General features: G+C 38.1%; 1 protein-coding gene across 1 annotated transcript in view; it reads left to right on the top strand.

Moving 5' to 3' along the window:
- The window catches only part of NALF1 (NALCN channel auxiliary factor 1), a 624,230-nt gene that overhangs the window by 172,449 nt on the left and 424,350 nt on the right, over window positions 1-27,431 (top strand). The window lies entirely within an intron of this gene.

Below are 27,431 nucleotides of genomic sequence, written 5' to 3'. Positions count from 1 at the left end.
TTGTTGAAAGTGCTGCTATAAACATTGGGGTACAAGTGCCCCTATGCATCAGCACTTCTGTATCCCTTGGGTAAATTCTCAATTTACCTGCACCAGTTTGCATTCCCACCAACAGTGCAAGAGGGTTCCCGTTTCTCCACATCCTCTCCAGCGTCTATAGTCTCCTGATTTGTTCATTTTGGCCACTCTGACTGGCGTGAGGTGATATCTGAGTGTGGTTTTGATTTGTATTTCCCTGATGAGGAGCGACGTTGAGCATCTTTTCATGTGCCTGTTGGCCATCCGGATGTCTTCTTTAGAGAAGTGTCTATTCATGTTTTCTGCCCATTTCTTCACTGGATTATTTGTTTTTTGGGTGTGGAGTTTGGTGAGCTCTTTATAGATTTTGGATACTAGCCCTTTGTCCGATATGTCATTTGCAAATATCTTTTCCCATTCCGTTGGTTGCCTTTTAGTTTTGTTGATGGTTTCCTTTGCTGTCTGCACAGCTTTTTAAACAGTGACTGTTATTACTGGTTATGACTGAAAAAACTAATACGTAAAGGCAAATAAAAATGCCAAAATCATGCATAAGAGAAGGTATCGCTAACATTTCCCGTTTACAATGAGTATCTCCTGAAAACGAGTTAGCTTGCCCCCTTTCTCCGGGGTCTCTGGCCCAGGACAGTGCTAGCTAGCACACATTAAGGTCTCACAAAGTGATTATAGATTGTATAAATGAACATGTAATTACAAACATAAGAAAAATACAAAGTCAACATCAATGCCACATAATTACGTTTTCCAAGAAGTATCTATAGTGCATAAACATGGAAAGGAAAGTCTAAAAGTAAGGGGTTTAGAGCATGGTTTAGTGACTTCTGATTTTGAAGCTATTAGAGCTTTTTTGGAAAATACGTTATCTGAAAGTGAAGGCTCAGGAGATCATTCCAATATTTAGTGCACTATTTATGGGCTGTCTGTCTTCCAGGAAGATTGCGGTATCCTCTAGACCCTATCTCATTAACTTGCATACCATTCCTCTGAGGTAGATGATGATCCATGGCTAAATTATAAATGAAGAGCTGTTAGATTTATAACAGAGTATTTCATGCATGGAGTCTCAAAGGGCAGAGAGGCCTGGACTCTCCATGAGCACAACTTAGAAATCGCAGGGCAGACTTGTTCCTGATTCTGGCACCCTCAGTTGTGCTAAGTCGTTGGACGAGAGGACCCAGTAATTGCCAGTATTTACTCAGGACTCCTACCTCATGAGTCTGGCGACTCTGCTCTGCAAATGCAAATGGGCCAACAAAGGTACATGGAGTTATCTAGGAATCGGGTACACAGAACCATCTAGCTGCCAGTGGGAGCTGCTCTAGGGAGGCTGGGGCCTCACCCCACCAGCCCCAGCTGCCAGCAGCACCCCTTCCCCAGCCCCACGGCAGCCCTGAAGCTGCCTGAGGGCTGGGCCTCACTGAAGTACAAGAGGAACAAACAGTTCGGGGGCTTCCCGGGTCTCAGAGAGGAGATGATGTCGTAGTGGAGATGGAAAGCCCAATTAAACAGAGGACTAGTTGCTTTTTTCCTTTCTTTAAATCCCGCATAGCCTGCTTATTGTTTGGGGACATAAAATGAAATATCTGGTTTTATTTGGTGAATGGCTCAGCGATACAGGCTGTTCTGCCCTCCAGGAATTGGAGAAAGGGCGATTTCAGAACAGATTGGAAACTCCCTGAACTACCAGTGTAAGTTTTCAGTTAAATATGCGAGTCACCATTTCGATGTAACAAATGATCCTTGATACACATTTCCACATGGCTGTGTATTTTTATGGTTTAAACATGTTGATAAAATTGGACATATGATATAAAAATAAATATATAATAAAAATTGTTCATCCCGGCACCACACACACACACACAAAAAGTAAGAAAATGTTTTCCATTATGTAGGGAGGAGATTTTTCAAAAGTTCAAAATCCCTTCTATGATTTTGTAGTGGTTTGGTGAGACGTGAGGTGACTCTTTTGACATCAAATAATTATAGTACCCCACCTTTTCTGTAAAGAACTTATTTCTGACCTTTGTAGAAATTACACAAATTAATTCAATTTCTGATGGATAGACATTTGGCTTTTTTCTACAAGGAAAATTATAAGAATTAAGTTTAAAAAATTGGCTTTGACAACTAAAATTTGCCTGAAAATGTATATGTTGAACCAAGAATAGTAATGTTTCACTTTCCTTTGTACAGCTTTTCTACCTTCAGATAGGCTTTAAGAATCTTAGAAAATTCCTAGCTTAAAGCTTTGCATAATTATTAAGGGAACTGAGGCCCAAATTGTTAAGTGACATAAATAAAGAAATGGAAAACAGATCTCTCTTTTTCTCATTTTAAATAACCAATAACCAGGGGCACCTGGGTCATCATTTGGTTGAGTGTCCAACTCTTGATTTGGTTCAGGTCAGGATCTCAGGGTCGTGGGATTGAGCCACATGTTGGGCTCTGTGCTGGATGTGCAGGCTACTAAGAATCTCTCTCTCTCTCTCTCTCTCTCTCTCTCTCCCCCCCTTTGTCTTTCTCCCCTGGGCTCGCTCTCTCTCTCAAAGAAAAAAACAAACCAAAACAAAACAATAAACCAATAACCAGCAGTGACACTGGAACCATTTTACCTTTGACTCACACTTAAAGTTGAAGAGAAAAAATCTTTCAATAATATGAGTAAAACTTTTTTGGAAGGGGTGATGATAGGATCTACTTCTGTGGCATGATTTTGTGAATTAAAGAAGACTGATATGACTTATCAATATTTAGCTTTTAGTGTGTGGGGGACAGGTTCTCATAAAATATATTTTGACTCTCCAAAATAGCTTTTATGGTAACTAAATGTGACATTAAGTACAATTAAATAGTTGGATATCCTTTTATCAGCTGAAACCACATTTATTGAGTGATTAATATTGATAAAGAAAGAATTGATATCAAGATGATACTATAGAAATCTGAAAAATTCCTAAGTACAATGGCTTATCTATTTAAAATGGTTTAATCATTTCTCATCTTCTATGGCTCTTTACATATTTTCTTTATTCCCAATATAAAAACCATTTAAAGCAATTCACAAAATGCAAGCCATATGACAAGATGAGATAAATACAAGCAAATGTGAACAATAATGTAGGAGAGCAAATATTTCCACCAATATGTGAGGCATTCAACTATACACTGTGCTCAGAACTTTGAACTGGGGCAGGGAGGGGGAAATATACTTTCTGAAGAGTCAGCATGCCACGAATGACATTATACCTATTAGAAATGACCCACAAATTTATCTTTAAGCTTCACTACAACCAAAGCTGATATGAAAATCTGTCAGTTACCATATTTACAGAGCCCATAGTGTAAAAAACAAAATTCTTGGTCAAGAAAAAGAACTGCCATGATACTAACAATATGTGTCTTCAGTTGTGTGTGTTTAGCAATATCTTGTACAGCCTTGGAGTAAACGCAATGATAAATCTCATTGGTTGCTTGTTATGATAATTGTCATCTTATATTGTGTGTAAAACATTGGTGCTAAGTATTGGGGGGCTGAAGTACAGATGTGTCTTCTACAGTCAAATAATGAGAATTGTATATCTAGTCAAAGTTACAAATATCAAGGAATTGGAGCTGAATTTATCTCACACAAGAGTCATAGTATGTCAGGTTCTAAGCACCCAGTTGTCCACTGGGAGATTTGTTGTCTCTTTTCACTTTCTGTTTCTTTCACCTGCCATTGTTCCACTTTGTCCTGAGTTGTCTGTGTGGTCAGCTGGTGAAACCAAAGTACTGATGTCCCTAAAGGGGGACAAAATCACCTGGACAGATAGACCTCAAATTCAAGGTGTCCTTGGGAAATTGCATCAGTGCTTACAGAAAAACGTGCCAGGGTAAAGTTAAATAAGGATGAATACAGAATATCACTCCAGATTAAAAGAACACTGCAAAGAATAAAGAACAGTGGGGGTACTGTTCTCCAGTACCAGTACTCCCTTCTAATGCATCCAGGGAAACCATTTTCTTGAATTTGTATTTGCAACAAAAGTGTATAAAATCAGTCATGGATTACAGATTAGTGGAGTAGGAGAGAAGTCTCTTCAGGGAAGAGTAATAGGGAAGAAATCCATAACGTGGGCTGGGGTTTGGTGGGCAATGCATATCAGATACAGCCTTGTAGGTTGTCATAATGATGTTGCTTTTCCTGTGAATGAAGTGAGAAAAAAATAGGTTTTATTTAGAAAGGGGATGTGACCCAACTTATGTTGACTGTGGTGTTGAAAGCAGACCTAAGGGAGGGTGGCAAGAGTGCAAGTGGACATCAGCTTGGAGGCTAATGTGGTGACCTGAGTGAGCCATGGCAGTGGCTGGGACAGGACAGAGCAAGGGGGGAGAAGTGGTGGGGTTGTGAATATAATTGGAAGATAGAACCCACAGAGTAAATGTGTGGACAGATGGGATGTGCAAGTGAGAAGGAGAAGAATACAGGTCTCTCCTGAAAACTGGAAGGATGGAATACCCAGTAACTTCAGTGAATAAGACTTTGTGGTTCAGGACTCGGTCAGGACATGCTTTTCTGAGATGTCTGCTACCCATAAATGAGGCAGTGTGCATATGGGCTTAGTGTTCAGTAAAGATTTTTGAGTGAGAGAGGTACATTTATGAGTTCTCGGTATATAGAGAACATTTAAAGCCATTGGATTGGGTGGGATCACAAAAGAGTGAATGTAGAGAAAAAAAGAGGTCCAAGTAGAGAGCTATGAGCCGCTACAACACTAAGAAGTTTAAGAGTTGATGAGATCTCTTCAGCAAATGGTGTTGGGAAAACTGGAAAGCCTCATGCAAAAGAATGAAAGTGTGCCACTCTCTTACACCATACATAAAAATTAACTCAAAATGAATTAAAGACTTGAACATAGGACCTGAAACCATAAAAGTCCTGGAAGAAAACATAGTTGGTAAGTTCCTTGACATTGGTCTTGACAATGGGTTTTTTTAGATTTGACACAAAAAAATAAAGGCAACAATAGAAAAAATAAACAACTGGGACTATATCAAACTAAAGAAAACAACAACAACAGAAAAAACAAACAAACAAACAAACAAAGAACCCATCTGCCCAGCAAAGACAATCATCAACAAAATGAAAAAAATAACCTCTGAATGAGAGGAAATATTTGCAAATCTTATAGCTGATAAAAAGTTAATATCCAAAACTTATAAAGAACTCATACAACTCAATAGCAAAGAATAAACAACCCAATTAAAACATTGGGCCACAGATCCAATGGACATTTTTCCAAAGAATACATACACATGGCCAACAGGCACATGAAAAGATGCTCAGCGTCATTAATCATCAAGGAAATGCAAATCAGAAACCACAGTGAGATGTTACCTCACACCTGTTAGAATGGCTATTATGTAAAAGACAAGTGTTGGCTAGGACATGGAGGAAAAGAAACTTTTGTGCACTGTTGGTGGGCATGTAAATTTGTGCAGCCACTATGGAAAACAGTATGGCAGTTCCTCAAAAATTGAAAAAAGGGGGTACCTGGGTGGCTCAGTCGGTTGAGCATCTGACTCTTCATTTTGGCTCAGGCATGATCTCATGGTTTGTGAGATTGAGCCCCATGTCAGGCTCTGTGCTCTCAGTGTGGAATCTGCTTGGGATTCTCACTCCCTCTCTCTTTTCCCCTCTGCTTGCACGCACGCACACGTGCAGTCTCTCTCTTTCTCAAAATAAGTAAATACCCTTTAAAAAATTAAAAATAGAACTACTGGTATGATCTCACAATTCTGCTCCTGGGTATTTATCCAAGTTTTCACTAAGTTGAAAAGATACATGCACCCTCTTGTTCATTGTAGCATTAGTCACAGTAGCCAAGACTGGAAACAACCTAAGTGTCCGATGACAGATGAGTACATAAAGACAATGTGGTGTACATATAATGAAATGTTATTCAGCCATAAAGAAGAGTGAAATCTTGCCATTTGTGATGACATGGATGAATCTTGAGGGCGTTAGGCTAAGTGAAATAATTCAGACAGGGAAAGATAAATACCATAGGATCTCAATTCTATGTGGATCTTAAAAAAATAACTACAACAGTACAAGAAAAGCTTAAAGATACAGAGAACAGATTGATGGTTGACAGAGGCAGGGTGTAGAGGTGTGCAAAATGGGTGAGAGGGGTACAAACTTCTAGTTCTAAATAAGCTGTGGGGATGTGATGTACAACATGACAACTATAGTTAATAATAAGATCATATTATATATTGAAAGTTGTTAAGAGAGTAAATCTTAGAGAAATCTAAGATTTAGAAGATTTACTTCTAAGAAAAAATTCTGTGACTGTATGGTGGTGGGTATTAGATAGACTTGTGGTGATTATTTCACAGTATATACAAGTATCGAGTCACTATGTTGTATACCTGGAAGTAATAACATGAGAAAAACAATAGTTGAAAAGCAACCTTAAATGGAGAATGAGCAGGAGAACTGGACAGTGTGGTGTCTGGGGGCCAAGTGAGGAAGGTTGGTTATGTGCTTACAGGAAGGAGGCATCCACTGTGTTCATGCTGCTGAATGCACCAGGAGGGTGAGTGTCTGCTGTTACAGTGGTGGCAAGGAGGCTGTTGGTGACATTGTTGAGAGGAGTCTTTGTAGAAGGATGAGGGCAAAAAGCTGATGGAATGTCTCACGTGAGGTGAAATGATGATGATGATGATGAGATGATGATGATGATGATGATGATAATGATGATGATAAAACCTTTTAGATTTTCTATCGTAAAATATTGTATTGGCTTCTAAATGCCTGAAATACATTTTATTGTGTTTCCTGAGCTAGTGATACTGGGAATTTAACCTGTGTGGCTGTAGTTAAACCGTGGCATGAAGTATTAAGTTCTACATTTAGAAAAGGACTAACATCTTGACAGTTTTCTGCTTTGAAGATCATTAAAAATGAACTCTGTTCCCAATTACTGAAGAGAGTTTAATTGTGTGTCTTTCCTGCAGTGGCAGGACTCACTACACACCTTCTGAAGGTCTTCTTTGGCTGTAAGATAAGACAATTTCATTTAATCGGTTTTCTATTCAGGGCGATTACCTTTGGACACTGAGGAGAAAATGTGTTCCCCAAGGAACTGGTGAATGAATTTTGTGTACTACGTTATGAGAAGTATCACTAGAATTTATCACCTGAAAACACAGTAGAACATTCTGCTTTGAGTATGAAATATCACAGCACGTTTTAATATAAGGGCTTATTTACTATGCAACTCTACATGCCTATGTAACACCAGCATGATCTGTCCTTCCGTTAAACAGAATCATTCAAGCTGAGTATTTAGTGTCATAGTAAGTGGCAGGAGAATATATAGCTTGTTAATTTAGATAAATTTAGTTAAACTTGCATAGTAGACCTATCAAAGTGAATAATGTACAAATATCAAACACTTGAAAAATTAAATTAGAATTTAAATCAATTTAGAATAACTAATTCAAGTTCATTTTAATTTCCAAAATCTTTAAAAGATATTTATCCTGGAAAAGCATAGTCTTAGTTAGGCCAAATCTGCTTTCAGTTTTATACCTGTTCATTGAGCCCCTGAAAACTGAGAGTATATTTTTGCAACTAATAATAGTAGTCATTATCATTTAATTAGAATATGTTCATGGATGCAGATTCTCTTCTCTTTCATTTCTTAAAAATAAAAACTTACATAATAACATCTTACATGAAAATTTCTTGTTAATTTGCTAATTTCAGTTTTTAGAATCTGTAATTATAGAACATTATGAAAAGGTGAATTATGTGACATTAATTCTGTTTTCAAATTATTTTTAATGGACACGGTGCTTGAGAACTGCATGAAACACACTTGTACAAAATGATATTATGATGGATAAAATTAAAATCCAAATTAAAAGAAAGATTATTCCTGATTTTTCCATGAGTATTTTTTTTTCATGATTGCCATCAAAGTTAGTTTTCCCTAAGGAAATACTATTAATGCTCTTGATAATTTTTAAAGTCTTCTAAATAAAATGTAGAGGGTTAGTAGATAATACACATTATTTGCTATTCTGTCCTATCATAGAGACATATCCTGGAAATAATAAGTTTCATTGGTAACTGGTTGAGTCTAGTATCCAGGATGCCATTTGGATGTTTTCTGGTATACCTGTGGGTACCTCTGACATGCTCTTTGTGGCCAGGCTGTGATGACCAGGCTATGGGACATAGAGCGAATGAGAAGAAAGGTAACCACTATGGGAGGGGAGAGAAACATAAGTCAGAAGACTTCCATGCCTAAAATATCAGAAGAAGGAATTTAATTTTAATGGAATGAGAGACGCTTTTAGGACTCCATCACCATCCCTTTTATACCTAATGAGGATTCTTGAATTTAATCCTTCCTAGAGAAGAAGTGAATGTTAATAGTTCCTTCCTGTAATTTTTCCAAAGACTGTAGCCATAGGGAGAATCCACAGAATCATAAAATTATAGATTGGGTTGAAGAATTGAGAAAATTGAAAAGAATCTACATAGATTTCTTGCTTGTCTTTTCTTCATCATCTTTTCTTCTTTCCTTCTGGATAAGGCTGTAACAGGTTTAAGTATCAGGCTTAAAATATGTATAAAATTAGTGTTGTGGAATATATTTACTCCTTGACATTTCTTATTAGCTGGCATAATTATCTCAATGTGAATTGGGCTGGGGAACCCATGATTTTCCCAGCGATGATGGATGACAGGATGTTATCTCAAACTGTGAGATGGGAGGTAATTCAGTTTTCACAGAACATTTATGTAATGCTAATTGAATTAATCCTTGGGCTGTGTGGCATTTCTTGTTTAAGGTATTATACGCCTAATGCTTTTATTTGTTAGGAAGCTTTTCCTTCTTGCATTTCACATTTGGCTATCCATAGTCCTGGTTCAAATGGCCACTTGCAAAAGGCATGGCTCCAGTTTGGTTGTTGGGCATCAATGGGTCAGTATTCTTTATTTCCTAGAATGTGTCGTGAACAGCAAATGCAAAAGTAAAAGCAAGCTAATCAGACTGCTTTTCTAACCCAAGAACTGCATATACTTTGCAGATTAAATTAAAAGTATCTGATGGAGCTTGATTGAACATCCTTGCTAGCACCCACTGCTGATAATGGAAAGGACTCTGCTACCTGCTGATAAAATGTGTGGGGGTGGGGTGAGTGTGGGCGGGACTGGAAGTGGAAGGAATCCTGGAATCAAATTTATACAGAACTGCTCAGTGACTATCTTCTGATGATGAATGCACATTTTTTTTGGTAAAGTTCCTAGACCCAAGAAGTTCAGAGTACCGAATAAGTTTTGTTTGAGATACTTGCTCCATTTTTCCTTCTGACAAAATAGAGTTAGTTCTGTTAAGTCTTCAATAAAGATGCCAACCACATGCTATAGAGGTGAGGAGGGAGAGAAGAGGGTCTCGGGAGTAAGTGCAGCATTGGCAGGTTGAGGGGTAAGAAGGACAGCCTTTTTCGATATTCATCCATTTGACTTTCTTCCCTTATTGCCAACAACGTGGAAGATACTCCAGTGGCTACCAAAGATACAAAGATAAGAGACGCTCTGTACTGATAAGGCACCAGTAATATAATGGAGGGGGGGAGATGAATACAGTGGATTATGTGCAAATTATAGACTAGGAGTATAAACGGGATGGTATGTAGCACAAAGAAACAACTCGATTCACTGTGGGACACGGGTTGGTTCCCAGTGGGAAGAGACACTTCAGTGGATTACTAAAATGATAACCAGGAATTAATTAGGAGGGAAACCATGTGTGTACGTGTGCACGCATGTGTAGGGTGAACTGTGGCTAGTTGAGGAGGGTATTTCAATAGAATATTTGACATGAAAGGACACAGCAAAATGGAATAAGTACTGGTCATATGGGTAACTAAAATCGTTCAGTTTGTATAGACTTGGAGCATTGTAGAGTGCATGGGTGAGATTAGCTGGAAATATAGTCCAGTTTTAGATTGTTGTGAGCTCCTTGCATTTCGTGAAGAAGTAATGGGGATCTGTTAAATAGACAAATTGAGGAGGGGATAATAATCACATTTTTGTTATAGAAGTATTCTACTGAGAGTAAGGGAGAAGGATCAGAATTGAGGAGTAAATCACAGCAGGGGGTTGTTTTCATTATACTGGTAAAAAATAATAAATGTAGACAAGGGCAGCCATGAGGCTGAAGGACTAGTACAGTCAGAGTAAAGGATCTGAGTTTAGAACAATTATAAGGCTGCGGGCAGAGTAAGAATTCGGAGTTTGATTTTTCAGAAATAGAACAATTTCAGAAATAGAACAATAGAAATGACAGGAAATGAGGTTTTAAAATGATGCAATGTTTTTCAGAAGTCATATTGATTGAAATAAAGGGATCAGTGCATAAGATATAAATTCAATATTCAATATAAAGTATAGTCTAAGGAGCAAAGCTTTGATACATGAGATGAAACGTCCTGCAAGTTGTAGACACTAGTAAGGAGGTGATAGAGAGCCATACAGATTACAAAGCAGGCAAAGAAGTCAAGAGTAGGAAAAGAGACCAGGAAGCTTGGATGGTGGACAGACAGCGCCCTTGCCTAAGCTAACGAAAGTTGTTAGAGATAGAAGAAAGAACTGGCAGGAGGCAAAGTTCAAAGATAGATGAGCCTTTGGCAGAATCAGAAAAACTCACCCATCCCCACATTCAGGAGGCTCACCAAATTTTAACAAAAATAAATAAAAAGATTTACACCTGGTGACAACATAACAAAACTGCAAACCAAAGAGAAGGGTGGTAAGAGCAACCTGTAGGGGACCACTGTCAGATGAACAATTTGCATCTTAAAGCACCCATGGAAACCAGGAGACAAAAGTGCTCAGGAAAAATCACTGACATCTTAAAAGTCTATACCGACTCAAATTCTGTTTCAAGAGGGAGGGCACAATAAAGATATTTTTTAGTCCAAAAGGAAAAGCAGACAAACAGTGTTTGCCACCACAGCCCTTACTAGAGGAACAAAATTCCAGACCACGACATTTCCTGCAGCTCTGGAGTGCCAGATGACATTGTGGGCCGGGAAATTGATCAGTAGGTGGGGAGTCTACACAAAGGTATGTGTGGTGTTGATATTTCAGGTATTGGCATAGGATGAGGTTGAAGCACATACATTAGAAAGACAAAACAGAGAGCCATCCTTAGATGGCGTGACAGTCAGGTATAGGTTCTTGTTTAAAAGCAGACACCTCAGAGTATACAGTTGTAGTCACAGGACAGCAATGAAGGGGAAATACAGCGAAACTTCGAAAGGAACATGTAGCCATAGCATTAAAATCACAGCCCATAAAATGGGACCTTCTCTCCACAACTCCTTCGGCAAACTTTCTCTTTGCACTGAGGTCATTGATCAGTCCCTTTGCCTCCCAAACACACACACACACACACGCACACACACACACACGTATATGCATGCACACACAAGACAGATCCATGGAACTCATACACTTACACAAAATACCCAGCCCCCCAAAAAGTCAACCCAAGTAGCTTCTTAAAAGCTGATGTATATGGTGTTGATGGTTATATCAGAGAGAGGAAGGAGTTGTTTTTTTTGGGGGGGTGGTGGTAATATTTGTAGTACTTGTAGAATTTTACAATGTTTATTCATATAAAAGAATTGGACACATTTGTCTGGAGCTCAGGGTAACGTTTGAAACTGAAGATGTAAATTTATGAAGACATTCTTAATTTATAACAGAAATACAAGAAAAATTAATATGGTGCATCAACAGATTCACATATATAATTAACGAGCTAATAATCAACACTACTTTTATTTATTTATTTTTTGAGAGAAAGTAATGGACTGAGTTTAATGACAACTATTTGGTATTTTCTAAGGTCACTTGCAATAGTAACCAACAAAAGGATAGGTTGAAATTTAAAGATAAAAATAATCATGTGTTTTGACATTTACAAAGGCACAAAGTATTGGTGATAATTGAGTTCAGCTCTTCTTCCTTATTTTTCTTTTCTTCCTCTCTTTAGTCTGGAAATATAGCATAGAATTCAAAGCAAAATGGGAGTTAATTTTCAGTTATCTTCTATACATTAATAATTATTTTTGCTCCCTCAATGTGTGAAATTTCATTTGTGCCCCTTTCCAAAGTGAAGTTTCCCACCTCTAATTTACAAACTGTATTTTATTTTATTTTATTTTATTTTATTTTTATTTTATTTTATTTTATTTTATTTATTTTTATTTATTTTTACTTTATTTAATTTTTTATTTTTATTTTTATTTTTTTGAGTTTTGAGATTCGTATTTTATTTACAAGTACATGAAGAATGTCTCCTGTGAATGCTAATTTGGGACAAGAAGAACAGCATAAAGAGGTAGTTGCTGGCTCCACAATGATGTGTGAAAGGAGTCATTGCCCCCATGTTTTGGTTTTTTTTTAAACAATGATTTTGTCATTAAAAGAAAAAAAACGACAACAAAGCCACATGATTTCTTCATGTTGCACATGCGAAAGAATTCAAAATAAAAATGACTTTCGAAACTCTACAGTCTCTAGTCAAATGTGTGAGGTGACCACTTTGTCACTTTCATTCAGTGAGAGCCCCTGCTCCCCAAGAGCAATGGCCTCGGAGCAAATGACTTAATGCTCATCAAGAGTATCCGCTCGAGGAATGGAGAGACCCCGATCCTTAAGAGCTTGAACTCTCAGCTTCTCAGCTTCCAGTTTTGTCTGCTGTTCTGCCCTTTGTTCTTCTAGGATTTCTTCAATAGGCACTTGCTGGAGCTGTGTGTCTCTCTCCTTTTCCAAGTCTATTTCTCCTAGTAGGACTGTATTTTAATAGCTAAGTCGTGTGATTATGGTCATGTGCCAGGCACAGTACCGAAGGCTGTGATGGACAGAGTGCTGAGCAAGAGATGCTTCTTTTGAAGAGCTAACATAAATAGAAAAAAAAATTATTGTGTTCAGTTACACTGCTTTTATAAATAAACCATGCCATTTCTGTAAATTGGGGAATTTGGTGGGAAAAATATATTCTAACAGATGAGTGAAATGGTCTGGTTGCTCTCTACTTTGTCAACATAATGCACAACATGAACTATCAACAAAAAGAACCACCTGAAGAGTTACTCTTTGGGGGAAGAGAAAGCTTTGGCTATAGAAATTTCATGAAAGGATTTGACAAATCTGTTGATATTCATTGTGTTTATAATATGTAGAACACAAAAATATTCCACTAAATCAGAATGTTAGTGTTATTCTCTCAAAATCTGAGAGGCTATTCAACTTTTTACTTGTGTATATAAGTAGTATGTAGACACAGCCATTTAATATCACTCGACAGGATAACATCTTGCAGCTCATAGGGGTTTGTCAAACACAGGAATGAATGATCCCTGTGCCTGGAGTTTGAGACCATTCTAAGAAATGTGCTCTATCACCTTCCAGGGCCATGCTATTCTGTGTAAGTTCTACAAAACATCTAGAGAGAGAGAGAGAAGAGGGGTTGCTCTTCAGACTCATGTTTTACGTTTAGTTTTATTTTTTACTTTGAACTCCAGAGGAATAAGGATGCTGTTTTCTGAGTTGCAAGTAAAGGAAGAGATTTTTGAGGACCTTGTTCATGTATTCTTCTTTTCTCACCTTTGTTACATAGAAACTTGTCTTCTTCATTTGAGATCCCAAAGTACATCCTCCTCGTCTGAAGAACCTGCCAACTGCTCACTGCACAGAACCTGATAGCTGTCAGCTCATGATTTGCATTCCCTTTGCACGCTTTGAAATCCAGTATGCACGGGGGCTGAATCAAGGCACTTGATGCCCTTAAGTGCTCCCTGTGGAACCCCTGGTAGCTGGAATTACCCTATTTTCCCTGCTTCCTGCTCTGAGACTGCCCTTCCTGCCCGCCACATACAGTTGACTAACTAGGCAGCCAGTCACAGCACCCGGTCCCCTGAGGGGGAAAGATGCTCTCACTTTCAGGTCCTTCTCACTTTCAGATGCAACAGCAGGGAGGAAGTGGGCTCACCGTGTTTAAAATGGGCATATTTTCACTTACTTAATTTTTAATTTTGTATTTAAAATCTTTTGTGTATGTATGTGTGTGCACATGTGTGCCTATGTGTGAGGAGTAAGTAGTCGAAGGCAAGTAAGCTTGACCTTGAAAATATCCCCAGGATATTTGCTTCCAGTGGAGCAGTTGTGGTGTCTTCTGGAAACCTTGGCTGTGGAGGTCATCCTTCAGATTCCTGTTTTTTTTTTTTTTGTTTTTTTTTTTTGTTTTTTTTTTTGTTTTTTTTTGCCTTGAGGGTCGGAGTAGAAGGAACATACTCTACTTAAGGGTAACCTATCTATACAAAAAGCTCAAGATGCACTGAAAGTAAAAATGGAGCTAATGACTTAGTTGATAGATTCCAGCATTTCTACACTTCAATTTGTAATAAAAAAAAAAAAAAGAGGAGGAGGAGAGGAGAAAGAGACTTCTGGTAAGATTAGGAAGACCCTAAGCTCATCTTGTCCCACGGATACAGCTAGATAGCAGCCACATCAGTGTGAATAACCCAGAAAATGACCTGACGACTCTCCAGGGCTAAATGTAAAGAGGCCACATTGAGGAGGGGGGGAAGGGAGGTGATGCAGTCAGGAGCTCTAGGGACTGCAGAACCCTCAGTGGGAGGGAGGGATGTTGTGGCAGAGCTAAGAGAGAAACAGACTCTCACACCAGGGAGCCCAAACAGAAAAGATGAATCCCCATAACATTTGGCTTTGCAAAACAGAAGGGGCAAATTTCACAAGTTCTTAGAACCAGTGGGGTTTCAAACCTAGAACTTTAAAAATCAGCAGGCTCCTGGGAGAGTCAGGAGGGTGAGAGAAAACTGAGTCCCTGCTAAAAAGATAGCATGACAAATAGCTCCGGGGAGATAGAGCACAGAAGCAGCAGTTTAAAAAATGCCTGGGATTTTTCAGGAGGCAGATTTGTTTACTAATCCAAGGGCATGTGCTGGAGGGGCAGAGATCCTTGGGAGACTTCTCCAGGAACAAAGGAGCTTCTGGGCACCATTTCTTTCTCCTACCTCCCAGCACAAACACAGGGACACCTGCAGGAAGCAGCACTGTGCCAACACTTGCTACTTAGGTTGCTAACAGCCCACCCTGCCCAAGTGTTCTCCTGAGGAAACACTCCCTCCAGCCAGGCCTTCATCCAGGTTCCCTCCCAGAGCAGACATGGGCAAATCTTGTTAATACCTGTGTCCCACCTCCATATTCCTTCTATAAATCCACCTTTCTAGCCTGGCCTGCCTTGATCTGGCAGCTGCAGGTCCCCGCACACCAGTGCAGACCTTGCTGGCACCCTGTGCCCCACCCCCACATTTTCCTGCAGTTCAGTGCTACTATATCTCTGGAAAATGCCTGGGCTGACTCAGGTTAACCCAAGGCATCCCTATACCAGCCCATTAACAACACGGAGACCAAACAATGCCCACAACAGGCAAAGAGAGCCCTTGCAGACAACTGGACTGAAGGCAAAAGTGGTTCAGCCACAACAGTGGGGCACACACAACACACATACAAGACATGCCTGAAGTGCCAGGTTCTGGTGAACAGGGGACATTGCACCACAGGGCACCACAGGACCTCATCTTCATAAGGCCACTGTTTCAAGAGCAGAAGAAGTAGCTGACTTTCCTAACACATAGAAACAGACACAATGAGTTAGATGAAATGAGGAGACAGAGGAATATGTCCCAAATGAAAGAACAGGGCAAAGTTACAGAAAGAGACCTAAATGAAACAGAGATAAGTAATACACCTGATAGAGAATTTTAAGTAGTAGTCATAAAGATACTCACTGGACTTGAGAGAAGAGTGGAGGACCTCAGTAAGATCCCCTAACAAAGAGATCGAAAATATAAAAAAGAACTTATCAGAGATGATGGGCTCAATAAGTGAAATTAAAAATACATTAGATGGAATAAATAGTAAATAGGAAGCAGAACAAATCAGTGACCTGGAGGACAGGGTAATGTGAAGCAATCAGGCTGAACAAGAGAGAGAAAAATAAATAAGAATTAAAATAGATTTAGGGAGCTCAGTGACAGCCTCAAGCATAGTAACATTTGCATTTTATGGATTCCAGAAGGATAAGAGAAAGAAAAGGGGGAAGAAAGTTTATTTGAAGAAATAGGAGCTGAAAACTTCCCAAATCTGGGGAAGGAAACAGAAATCCAGATCCATGAAGCACAGAGAGCCCCCAACAAAGTCAACCCAAGAAATCCCACAAGACAAATAATGATTAAAATGGCAAAGAGTGGTTATAAAGAGAGAATTTTACAAGAAACAAGAGAAAAGAAAACAGTTACATACAATGGAAACCCCATAAAGGCATCAGATATTTTTTTAGTAGAAACTTTGCAGGCCAGAAGAGAGTGGCCTAATATATTCAAAGTGCTGAAAGAAAAAAAAAACCCAAAAACGTGAAGCCAAAAAACTATCCAGCAAGGCTATCATTCAGAAAAAGAAGGAGAGCTAAAGGGTTTCCCAGATGAACCAAAGTTAAGAAATTCATGACCATGATACCAGCTCTACCATAAATGTTAAAGGGAACTCTTTGAGTTGAAAGGAAAGACCATAATTAGGAGTCAGAAAATTAGGAAACACAAAAGCAGTAAAATTAACTGTATCTATAAAAATCAGTCAAGGGATAGACAAAATAAAAAAAATGTAAGCTATGACTCCATATACCGAAAATGTGGGGTAGAGGGAGAAGAGTAAAGAATGAGTTCAAACTTAAGAAACAATTAACTTAATATAGACTGCTATATGCTGAAGATGTCATATACAAACCTAATGGTAACCATAAATCAAAACCCAGTAATAGATATGCAAAAAATAAAGACAAAGGAATCCAGGTATATTACTAAAGAAGGCCACCAAACCATGAAAGAAGAGAACAAGAGAAGAAGGGAATAAAGAAGAACTACAAAAACAACCACAAGTCTGGCAACAAATCTGTCTGTAAATACATGTCTACCAATAATTACTTCAAATATAAACGGACGGAATGCTCCAATCAAAACACAGAGGGGGACAGAATAAATAAAAATGCAAGACCCATGTATATGCTGCCTACAAGACACACATTTCAGACCTAAAGACACCTGGAGTTTGAAAGTGAAGGAATGGATAAGCATTTATCATGCAGATGGAAGTGAAAAGAAAGCTGGGGTAGCAATACTTCTATTGGGCAAAATACAGTTTAAAACAAAGACTGTAACAAGAGACAAAGAAGGACACTATGTAATCATAAAGGGAACAATCCAACAAAAGGTATAATAATTATAAATAACTATGCACCCAACATGGAAGTACCCAAATACATAAAGCAGCTAATAACAAACAAAAAATGTAATTGATAGTAAGACAATAACAGTAGGGAACTTTTTTTTTTTTTAATTTTTTTTTTCAACGTTTATTTATTTTTTTGGGACAGAGAGAGACAGAGCATGAACGGGGGAGGGGCAGAGAGAGAGGGAGACACAGAATCGGAAACAGGCTCCAGGCTCTGAGCCATCAGCCCAGAGCCTGATGCGGGGCTCGAACTCCCGGACCGCGAGATCGTGACCTGGCTGAAGTCGGACGCCTAACCGACTGCGCCACCCAGGCGCCCCCGTAGGGAACTTTAACACCCCACTTGCATCAATGGATAGATCATCCGAACAGAAAATCAACAAGGAAACAGTGTCTTTGAATGACACTTTGGACCAGCTGGATCTAACAGATATATAGAGAACATTGTATCTTAACACAGCAGAATACACATTCTTTTCAAGTGCACATTCAACATTCTTCAGAATAGATCACATATTAGGCCAGAAAACAGATCTCAACAAATTCAGAAAGATTGAAGGCATGTGATGCATCTTTTGCAACCACAATACTATGAAACTTGAAATCGACCACAAGAAACAAATCTGGAAATAGCACACTTACATGGCAGTTAAATAACATGCTACTAAACAGTGAATAGGTAACCAAAAAATAAAAGAGGAAATAAAAAAAAATATATGGAGGTAACTGAAAATGAATTAACAAGAGTCCAAAATCTTTGGAATGCAGCAAAAGCTGTTCCAAGAGGGAAGTTTATAGCAGTACAAGCCTACCTCAAGAAGCAAGAAATATCTCAAATAAACAATCTAATTTTACACCTACCAGAACTAGAAAAAGAAGAGACAAAACCCCAAACCAGTAGAAGGAAGGAAATAATAAAGATTAGAGCAGAAAGAAATAAGTGAAATAGAAACTATAAACAAAACAAAACAAAACAAACAGTAGAACCGATCAGTGAAACCAGGAGCTGGTTCTTTAAAAAGATCAACAAAATTGCTAACCGTCTAGCCAAACTCATTAAAAAATCAAGGACTCAGAATCAGAAGTGAAAGAGGAGAAATAGCAACTGACACCACAGAAATACAAAGGGTGTAACAGAACATTATGGAAAATTATATGCCAACAAATTGGACAACGTAGAAGAAATGAATAAATTTCTAGAAACATAGAAACTCCCAAAACTGAATGAAGAAGAAAGAAAATATGGACAGATCAATTACCAGCAATGGAATTGACAGTAAAAACAAAACAAAACAAAATTCAACTCCCAACAAGCAAAAGTCCAGTATCAGATGGCTTCACAGGTGATTTTTATCAAACATTTAAAGAAGAGTTAACACCTATTCTTTTCTGACTATTCCAAAAAACAGAACAGGAAGACTTCTGGATTCATTCTATGAGGTCAGCATTGCCCTGATACAAAAACCAGATAAAGACACTCCAAAAAAAGAGATCTATAGGCCAACAACTCTGATGAACATAAATGTGAAATACTTAACAAAACATTAGCAAATTAAGTGCAACAATATATTTAAAAATTCACTCACCACAATCAAGTGGGATTTATTCCTGAAGTACAAGTATGGTTCAATATTCACAAATTGGTCAATGTGATACAACACATCAACAAGAGAAAGGATAAAAACCACATGTCATTTCAATAGATGCAGAAAAAGCATTTGAGAAAGTACGTCACCCCTTCGTGATAAAATCCTCAACAAAGTAAGTTTAGAGGGAGCATACCTCAGTGTAATAAGGGCCCTATATAAAAAAACCCACAGCTAATATCATGGGCAATGGTGAAAAAAATGAAGCTTTTCACCTTACATCAGGAGCAAGACAAGGATGTATACTCTCACCACTTTTATTTAACATAATACTGGAAGTCCTAGCCACAGCAATCAGATAAGAAAAAAGAATTAAAGGCATCCAAATTGGTAGAGAAGTATGATGTTCACTATTTGCACATGAGATAATACTGTATATAGAAAACCCTAAAGACCCCACCAACAAACTACCAGAAGTAATAAATGAATTCATTAAGGTCACAGGATACCAAATAATATACATAAATCCATTGGATTTCTATACATTAATAATGGAGTAGCAGAAAGAGAAATTGAGAAAACAATCCCATTTACAGTTGCACCAAAAATAAGAAAATGACTAGAAATAAACTTAACTAGGAGGTAAAAGACCTATACTCTGAAAACTATAAAATATGGATGAAAGAAACTGAAGACGACACAAACAAATGGAAAGAGATTCCATATTCATGGATTGGAAGGACAAATATTGTCAAAATGTGTATACTACCCAAAACAATCTATATTTATTGTGGCCCCTATCAAAATACCGAAAGCATTTTTCCCAGAACTAGAACAAACTGTCCTAAAATTTGTACATGACCATAAAAGATCCCAAATAGCCAAAACTGTCTTGAAAAAGAACAAAACTGGAGGTATCACAATCTTAGATTTCAAGGTATACTACAAAGGTTTAGTAATCAAAATGATACTAGCAAAAAAATAGATCAATGAAACAGAATACCAAGCCCAGAAATAAATCCATAACTGTATGGTTAATTGATCTTCCACAAAAGAGGAAAAAAGATTCAATGGGATAAGACCGTGATGTTAGAGGACAACTGGACAGCTACATGCAAAAGAGTGAAACTAGACCATTCTTTACGCCATACACAAAAATAAAGTAAAAATGGATTAAGGATCTAAATGTGAGACCTGAAACCACAAAAATCCTAGAAGAGAGCACAGGGAGTAATTTCTCTGACATCAACTATACAAATATATATTTTTTAAATATATCTTCTGAGACAAGAGAAACAAAGAAAACATTAACTATTGGGACTACATCAAAATGAAAGAAACCTGCACAGCAAAGGAAACAATCAACAAAACTAAAAGACAAAATGAAGAATGGGAGAAGATGTTTGCAAATGACATAGAGATAAAGGATTAGTGTCTAAAACATATAAAGAACTTGTACAACTCAAAACAAACAAACAGAAAAAAACACACAAATAACCCAATTGAGAAATGGGCAGAAGACATGAATACACATTTCTTTGAAGAAGACATCCGGATGGCTAACAGACACGTGAAAAGATGCTCAATATCATTCATCATCAGGGAAATGCATAACAAAACCACAATGAGATATTACCTGACACTTGCCAGAATGGCTGAAGTAAAAAACACAAGAAACAACGGGCGTTGGTAAGGATTCGGAAAGAAAGGAACCCTTGTGCACTTTTGGTGGGAATGCAATCTGGTGCAGCCACTGTGGAAAACAGTCTGGAGATACCTCAAAAAGTGAAAAATAGAACTACCCTAGGATCCAATAATCGCACACTGGGTATTTGCCCAGAGAATACAACAACACTAATTCAAAGGGATACATGCACCCCTGTGCTTATAGCAGCATTATCTACAAAAGCCAAATTATGAAAGCTGCCCATGAATGGATAAAGAAGATGTTTTATATATATATATATATATATATATATATATATATATATATACACACACATATATGTATATATATAGATATATATACATATATATATGTATATGTATATATGTATGTATATATATAAAATATTACTCAGAATATTTTCAATAGAATATTACTCAGCCATCAAAAGGCTCCCACACAGTTATACACAATAACAGCAGCATACACAAACACCTCGCCTCTGCCAAGAAGGCTTTGAAATACATGAAGAATTTTCTGCACATTCAAAAGAGTACCAATTTCATTCAGCGGTCTGGTTTTCAGAGAGATGGCAACCAAAACTTAGGGAGACAATATGGTATTCGTCTGGAACTCAGGAAAGTACTGATTTTTTTCTTTATTTTTCTTATCCAGAAAAGTCAGGAGAATAGATACATTTAATACTTCTTATATTAGCTTTAGCAAAAAACTACACAATGAAATTGGTAAAAACCTTTAAGAACGTGTAAGATATTCTGTTTTTTTTTTCTGATTTCTTATGATTCGTGATTCATGCGATTGGTAGGCTGTTGAAAATTATCAGATTGGCTGAGAGTATCAGATGATTCAATGGTAATAATGAAATCAAGGTCAGTGACGCCTACGTTCCATGCAAGTAGCTCCAAATTGTTTTATGTCAATCTATTTTCTCCCCAGTAACAGAGTACCTTTTATTGTTATTAAAGATAAATGAAATTTTCTGATGCCATTCTTTTTTAAGGAATGGCCTTTGTTTTCTGAAGAGATTGGATTTCATCCAGCATATCTGCTTCTAGAAATTACACAAATTAATCATTAACAAAACTGCAGAATCACAGTACCGGAATCTTTAAGTGTGAAGAAAAAATATCATGGAGGTCAGAACTTAAGGTGTTTTGTTTTAATCAATGTGTACTTTTTATTGGGTTTTCTAGAATAAAGTAGAGGATTTCCAAGTTTGACTGCTGTATTTTAAATTTTTTTTAACATTTTATTTATTTTTGAGAGACAGACAGAGACAGAGCATGAGCAGGGGAGGGGCAGAGAGCGAGGGAGACACAGAATTAGAAGCAGCTCCAGGCTCTGAGCTGTCAGCACAGAGCCTGACGCGGGGCTCGTACTCACAAATCGCGAGTTCATGACCTGAGCTGAAGTCAGATGCTCAACCGACTGAGCCACCCAGGCGCCCCTTGACTGCTATATTTTAATGTTCCTTTTCCCACTGTGAGAGACTCTTAACTGAAAAAAATTTCTCCTTCTTTTTAATTTAATTATTTCAGCCACAGCACTATATCTAAGACTTGGATGAAAGCATAGAACCATAAGCATGCCTTAAGAATTTTTTTGTGTGTTTTTTGCCTCGTTCAATTGCTATGTTTTGAGTTTCTATAGTAGAAAAAGAGATGGAGAACCACGGTTCTATTAAATAATCTTGTGCAGGCCCGATAATGGTGCACTTAATTCTCAAAGCAAGAAATGCTATTAGAAACAAATCAAGACTATTTTGCTGGTGTTTCATCATCACATCACCAAAGGTTCACATTACCAAAAAATGCTTTTGTGTTGCAATTTTATTTCCTGACAAGTAGGGGGGGATGTGATACTTATTCCCAATCTGGAAACCTTGGAGAATGAAATTTATTACTCTGACCCTCATTTGCCTCTGTGGAAACATAGTTGGCAGATGGCAGGAAAGGGGAAAAAGCAAGTGAACCCGGTGGGCATAGAGCAAGTTGCAGATAAAATCAGGATGCTTCGATATGAGACCTCAAATGATACAGTGCTTGTAATCGTGGGTGTTTCCATATTGTAACAAGGGAATAACCAATAAAGTATTTCCAAAGGTAAAGTTCTGTATTGACAGTGCAATTCCAAGTGCATTCAGTAATTTGATAATATGAACACATGTGGCTATTATTTTCCTATTTGCTACCTTGTGTCTTAATTATTTTTATATTTTCCCCTCTCACCTGCTCTGTCGCATTAGGTTGCAAAATACTTTAAATCCAAGTAACAGCGTGTTTTGACCAGTAGATTCCTCAATCTGAAGATGAAGCAAATAAAAAAGTAATACAATAGAACTCATCATAACTCAGTTTATTTTTTTCATTAAAGCATAAAACCGTATTTATAGAGATGATCAGACCTACATCCCTAAAGATTTTTTGAAGTCACATATTACTTCTTCTTGTGTATGATCTCACATTCATGAAAAAGGAAACCTTCCAAGTTTAAAATCGGCTTTGTTGTACTCCCAGGGGGCACTCTCCACAGTCCCAGTTAAACATCTGAACATCAGGATGGGAAGATTCATCCGCTCTCCTTTGCTCAATCCTGAATCTTATTTCGATGGGACTAGATGTTAGTACTTGAGATTTAATAATCTTCAAGTGCACATTAACTGGAAACCCAGCGCCGTGGAACAGTTCTTTAGGAACATCATGCTCTGAAGATCCGGCTGTGTTCAGAGACCTTTGGACTTGCTGGAAGGTGTGGTTGTGGGTGGGGCTTTTGTTTCCTTTCCTGAAAAGCGATAAGCAAGCTGAAACCATTCATTCCATTTCAAAGGTAAATAATATGCTATTCCACTGAGCAGGCTAGTTTTCAGTTCTCTGTTCAATGCTTGCATCCATCAGGTTTCTCACTCTTGTAACTGCAGAGGCAGTCCTAACACTTTCATATGCAGGTTTCTGTGTGTTTCAGGAATTTCCCCCACCCCACCCCCTCCCAGAAACAAATCAAGTCTCTGAGACTCAACATACTGATGAAAACCTCAGATGGTCCTTTAAATGAGATAATACAAAACTGAGCTGGGTAACTCAACGCTTCGGCATTATCCTGTTAGAATAGCAAACGGGTTTTAAGAAGACCTGATGTGACCAGTGTCCAGGGCTTCCTGATTATTGCTCTGCACAAACGAAGAATAAGGATGGAAGGAACCTGGACCAAATGCCTTAACTCAGTGGTAGCACACTGTACAACCCTGGGCAAGTCCCTTTTCTCTCTCTTTCTCTCCATCTCTCTCTCTCTCTCTTCCCATATATAAAATAGGGACAGTAACTTATTTTTCTCTTCTAAGTTGTTAAGATTGAATTCGGTAATGGATTTGTAATGCTTCCATAAGCAGAAACTACTATTCAAATACCCCCAAGAATGAGTTAGCTGGTTTTGTTAGAGGAGACTAAATCACTACCCCGCTTGCACCCTCCACTGGGCCCGGTCTGGATGCCAAACCCATGGTCCCTTCCAACCCTGAGACCGCCAGCGCCACGGAAACGGACATGGCCTTCCTTTGCAAACGCTGATACTAACTTGGGAAGCATCTGTGTCTGCTGCATTTTTTCAGGCAGATCAGCAGCATATTATTAATAACCATGTAGGATATGCCTTAATTGGCACTAATTCCTCAAATTCTGGACTTAACCACCAGCTTTAAAATACTCATTTTAAGAATGAAGAGATGGGCAGAGTAAGTTTAATCTCTTTAACATTGAGAGCATATTATCAAGTGTTCTTTTCAACCTATAATCCTCCTTTTAAGTTCCATAGTTTATTTTTAAATTTTTATTTAGTTATTTTTATTTTAGAGAGACAGAGAGAGAGAGAGAGAGAGAGAGCAGGTGAGAGGCCCAGAGGGAGGAGAGAGATTCCAGGCAGGCTCCACACTCACTGCAAAGCCCAACATGGGCTCAATCCCACAACCCTGGGATCATGACCTGGGCTAAAATCAAGAGTCAGAAGCTCAACTGACTGAGGCACCCAGGTGCCCCCTGCCCCCATATTTTATAGGCTGGAGTAGCCACAGGCTGTGCAGAATTATATTTCTAAAAGACAAGCTGGCTGTTAAGACCCAGGGCCTGTTCTGTGCCTGTCAAATTGTGCTTAGGATCATCTTTGTGGTATGGACGCTAGGACCCAGCATGTTACAAAATACCAGGTTTCCTAAAATAATATCTGTTTTATAAAAAGCTAAATCACCTGGACTATCTCAGCTATAGCCTACCTTTTAACTACTCTATAATATAGCATGACTTTTTAAAAAAATAATTCTTCAGGATATGTTCACTGTTCTTGTTTTTCTCCTGTGACTGATCAATTTCTTACTTTTGTGAAGAGTATTATTTGCACTTTAAAAAGATTGGATACATGTAAATATATGCAGTATCTGGTAATATGCCTCATGGACAAGTAATTAAATGAAAGAAATTAATTCTATAACCCAGAATTCAAATGTAAATGCTTGACAAAGGAAACATCTGATTTAATAATCTTATACAAAAATATAACTTGGGAAAAAATAATAACTACACAGTAAGTACATCTAAAAAAACCTATGTATGTAAATGGTATTGTGCAAGATATAAAGCCAAAGGGTAATCTTTAAGAATGTTTTTGGTGTAAATAGAACATAGCTCTATATATTTGTATGTATCTTGACATTTTAATCTCCAGATTCAAGAAATCAGAGTCTCCATTTGAGAATCTGAAGATCTCTGTAAACAGTGAAAATTGTAAGTTCCCGCAGAATGAGATGAAAAGTAGAGGAACAAAGTGTGTGGATAGTGTAGCTGGTAATATCATCTTAACGTTTTAAAACAGTGATGTTAAAGAGAAGGAAGAAAACAAAGCATAGCCTGGGAGAAATATTTATAAAACTCATACCTGATAAAAGACTTGCACCCAAAATATGCAAAAACTCAATCCTAAGAAAACAAACCACCCAACTGAAAAATGGGCAAAGAGTCTGAACAGACTCGTCAGCAAAGAAGATATTCGATATTCAGATGGAATGTGAAAAGATGCTCAACAACATGGGTCCTTTGGGCATTGCTAATTTAAACAACAATGAAACACCTCTATGTACCTATTGGCGTTGTTAGCATCCAAAACATTGACACCACCAAATGCTGGTAAGGCTGTGGAAAAGCAGGAACTCTCTCATTCATTGCTGGTGGTGATGCAAAATGGTACAGCTACTGTGGAATATGGCTTGGTAGTTTCTTACTAAATTAAGCATACTCATACCGTATGATCCAGCAGTCATTCTCCTTGGTAGGTACCCAAATGTGTTGAAAACTTATATGCACACACAATCCTGCACATGAACGTTTATAGCAGGCTTGTTCATATTGCCAAAACGTGGAAGCGGCCAGAATGTCCTACAATATGTCAATGGATAAACAAACTTTGGTACATCCATACAATGGCATATTATTTAGTACTCAAAAGAAAAGACCCATCAAGCCACGAAAAGACAGGGATGAACATTAAGTGGATATTGCTAAGTGAAAAAAGCCAGTCTGAAAAGACTATGTACTGTATGATTCCAAGTGTGTGGCATTCTAGAAAGGACAAAACTGTGGAGACAGTAATAAAGTCAGTGGTTGCCTTTTGGGGGAAGGAGAAGGATACATAGGTGAAACACAAGGTATGTTTAGGGCAGTGAGATGATTTTGTAATGACAGATTCATGACATTATTCATTACTAAAACCATAGAACATACCACACTGAGAGTAAACCCTAATGCAAACGACAGACTTTAGTTAATCCTAGTGCAGTATTGTTTCAATAATTTTAACAGATATACTAGTGTGATATGTGAATACAGGACACTTTGCTGGGGGCAGAGGTATACTAGACTCTGCATGATCTACTCAGTTTTTCAGAAATCAAATACATTATTGTACACTTTACATAGAGTGTAATAATTCACATAAAACAAATATTGCACTCAGTAATAAAGTATAGGGTAATAATGTAAGTCATATGATCAAATCATTGGACACTAATTGTGCAGAATATAGCACAAGATGATGATAAGCAATAAAAAGGAAAGGATAAAGATCTAATATTTTTTTTTAAGGGAACAGCTTGGCAGTGGTTGGGAAGACTAGAATACCATCTCGTGGCATTTTATTTCACCACATCATTAAAAAACCCTCCAAGCGTTTTGGAATTGGGAAGGGTTCTTACCTGTCTAGACCTTTTTTGTTACCTTTCCCCCCGCCTCTAAATAGCTGCCAGTTATCCAGGGAGTGTGTGTGTGAAGAACAAGGTAGGGAATGTTACCGTTTCCAATTTATGACATAAAACCATCCCCCAGTTGTGGTGGGATAGTCTGTAGTGACAGTGTTCCTTCTGAGAACTAGAATAGTCATACAAAATTGGTAAAAAAAAAAAAAAAAAAAAAAAAAATGTTTGAGGGTATTTGCTCCTGAAGCAGTCAGAACTGGAAGGACCATGGCCCAAGCAAGAAGGGACACCGGCATGAGCCAGACTCACTGTGCTGTGTCCCTGTTCCCATAGTGGCGCCTGGCGACTGCTGACGTGGGGACAGCAGACCAGGCACTCAGGCCAAGCGAGAGCAGCTGACGAGAGGCAGAGAAAGCACCTGGGCTCTCTGCAGCGCCTTGGAGCTTGAAAGAGAAAACTTGGAGTTGAACCTTGTCTTGAGACCCAGGAACAAGGAAC

The sequence above is a fragment of the Lynx rufus genome, unplaced genomic scaffold (genome assembly GCF_022079265.1).
Source record: "Lynx rufus isolate CCGP_SWC_20201006 ecotype Redwood Valley unplaced genomic scaffold, mLynRuf1.p SCAF_1, whole genome shotgun sequence".
NCBI classification, from domain to species: Eukaryota; Metazoa; Chordata; class Mammalia; order Carnivora; family Felidae; genus Lynx; species Lynx rufus.
Note: the sequence above shows the minus strand (reverse complement) of the source record. Positions and strands in the feature narration are given on the sequence as shown.